This window comes from Micropterus dolomieu, linkage group LG03 (genome assembly GCF_021292245.1).
Source record: "Micropterus dolomieu isolate WLL.071019.BEF.003 ecotype Adirondacks linkage group LG03, ASM2129224v1, whole genome shotgun sequence".
Taxonomy (NCBI): Eukaryota; Metazoa; Chordata; class Actinopteri; order Centrarchiformes; family Centrarchidae; genus Micropterus; species Micropterus dolomieu.
The window spans coordinates 1121572-1124833 of NC_060152.1; positions in this window are offsets into that span (position 1 = coordinate 1121572).

The window sequence follows — 3262 nt, forward strand, 5'->3', positions numbered from 1 at the left end:
ATGAGAGCTGCTCCTTCCCAAGTGGGATGGATGCCGTCTCTCCGGATCAGACCAGGTCTTCCCCAGAAAGTCTGCCAATGATCTACAAAGCTCACATCGTTTGCTGGACACCACCTCGACAACCAGCGGCGGAATGACGACATGCGGCTATACATGTCATCACTGGTCAGATTTGGCAGGGGTCCAGAGAAAACTACGGTGTCCGACATTGTTTTTGCATATGTACACACCGACTCAACATTAATCTTAGTGACCTCCGATTGGCGTAACCGGGAGTCATTACCGCCGACGTGAATAACAATCTTACTGTATTTACGTTTATCCTTAGCCAGCAGTTTCAAAAAAGACAATTAGGGCCCTTATCATTGCCTGATATACTAAATGCATGGAACCCCTCTCTGCCCCCCAGTCACATCCCACCAGACTTCTCATTATATTTAAAACCTTGTCACATTTTGACAAAATGTTCCTAACATGAAAAATCCAAGTCATTCGTTCGTCAAACCAGACATCCAAAAATTTAAATTCTTTCACTCTCTCTAGAGAGGAACCATACATACATAATCCAAAATCTGGTACCTTTCTCTTGTAGCCAACCAGTACCCTCCACAGTAACTAAAGCCTTTTGCATTTCTTTTAAAATAAACTGTGTTTCTACCTCATTTCCAAATGGCCCCATCATCTGCAAATAAAGACTGCCCAATCCCTCTTCCAATATTACTAAATGTATCATTTATCATTATATTAAATAAGACTGGACCTATGACACTTCCTTGAGGGGTACCATTTTCTATTTTAACACATTTTGATCTACATCCACACACTTGCACTTGTATTGTTCTATTCATTAAAAAATATTTAATCCAATTAAACATTCTACCTCTAATTCATAGATCATAAATTTTAATCATTAGTCCTTCCTTCCATAAGCAGTCATAAGCTTTCTCAATATCTAAAAATACACTTACCACTGCTTCTTTATTATTAAATGCCTTCTTGATATCTTAATCTAAAACTGCTACTGACTCCATTGTTAAACTTCCCTTTCTAACACCATTTTGAAATTCAGTAAAAATTCCTTTACTTTCTAAAAAGTAAATTAATCTATTTGTTATCATTCTTTCCATGATTTTGCAAAGCACTGATGTTAATGCAATAGGCCGTTACGAGCTTGGGTCACTTGCATTTTTGCCTGGTTTCAAGATAGGGATTATAACTCCATGTTTCCATTCTACTGGCAAACAACCCTCTCCCCACACAGAGCAAGAACTTCCTCAAGTACTAAGTCATCCAGATGTTTAAATAATTCATATGATAAGCTCCCAGGGGTAGTGTCTGCACCAGAATTAATAGCATCCCTCAATTCTTTCATGGAGAAATACAAGCTGGTTGGATTTTCATTATCAGAATTACGGTTCAGCTTCCTTATTAACTGCCAACACATGAGTCCAGGGGTGGACTGGGACAAAAATTCACTGTAGCCACGCCAGCTCACCTTACCACGTATCCCCATGAACACACATTCCATTCTTAGGCTACATTTGTTTACAGATGGTGAAACAATATATGCAGTAGGCCTACTGTATATAACAGCAAGCTCGTCACTTTGTGTTGAAAAGAGCTGGTGACATATATGTCACCAGTGCCCTTATAAGGTTTGATAGGGGTGTGATGTGTGTAGATTTTGAGCATTAAACACTTAATTTCCTGCATTCTGGAGACATTTCTGCACCAATTTATGGAGTATATGTAACAATAAAATGGAATATAATGCAGTAAAATCAGTAGCTTTTTTTGTTGCTTAAGTAATTTTCTTGGACAATGCACATTTGTTTCTTCTATATTTAAATTGTATTGCATGTTTTCTTATTGTGCAAATAAACAAAGCATTTTCATTTGTCATTTAACATTTCTTGTTCCAAGCTATTTTTCAGAACATATTTTAACCAATTTCGCTTTCAAAAAGTCTTTGGGACATGTCCCCAGCGACCCCAGTGTAAATGACAGCAATGGTAACAGATTTGTAACATTTTATGACTGGCACACAATGCTCAATGGTTTTTTAAGAGCACACAACAAATTTGCACATACAGTTAAAACAATGGCTGTCCATCTGAGTATGTTGTAAAGTCTGTGCTCTCTGTCCGTTTGTCTGCTGTAACTGTCTGTCTCTACTGCAGAGTCAATTACAACCCGAACATTTTTGTGTGACTGTTTTCTTCCAACCTCTACCACACTCCCTGTCTCTGATAGGCCAACAGCAGCATCCTTCCTCCCAGCACTAGCCTAAAACCAGGGCTGTACCGATTCCAGCAACATCCATGAACACAGTAGCCTATAGAACATTGCAGAAAAATGTTTTCTCACACACTGCTCTCAACATTGGAATACACATGAATACAAATATTACTCACAAGCCTGTTAATTCTGCTCTACCTGCCTTTACTTCTAATATTTCCACACAAGCACGGAACATACACCTCTGCTGCAAACACAGCGGCTCGCCATACCTCTTTATCTCTCTCCCTGTATTTGTTGGCCCTCTTGACTTTCTCCATCAGCAGTGGGCTGTTTTATGAAGTGGCCGAGATGACACAGCACTCGCGATTTTCACCCGCGATACTATTTTCATCCGCGGGTGCGCGGAGGAGGAAGCCAATCGAAACCGAAACCAACATTGTACCCAGTTGCACCTGCACCAAAGTGATCACTGTTGCTTTACCTGGTCCATGCTTGTGAAATATTCACCGTCTGAGTCTTATAACGGTTAAAAGACGTCTAATAGATGTCTAAACAGAGCCCAGACGTCTAGGCTAAAACAGGGCTGAATTTGGGCTGTCAGTGAAAGTTTGGACGTCTAACCATAGCCCAAAAATAGTCTACTCATCAATTAGATCACCACTGAACGGCTACATATAGACGTGTATTAGATGGTGAAAATGGGTCTAGGCTAAAACAGGGCTGAATTTGGGCTGTCAGTGAAAAGTTAATAGACGTCTAACCATAGCCCAAAAATAGACCAAATACACAGCTTTTAAATGACTACATATCTACCGCTAATAGACAAAAGAATAGTGGCTAAAGGATTGTTTTTACTCAAACATAACAGGTTCTTATAAATGGTAATCCGTCCAAACAAATTAAATATAAAGATTTTATTAAGAAAAAGTATCACAACGTAGACAACTTAAGATAATACAACATGATGAAAATATAAAGGAATTATTGATAAAATATTATTATAAATACAAATCCAAACAAT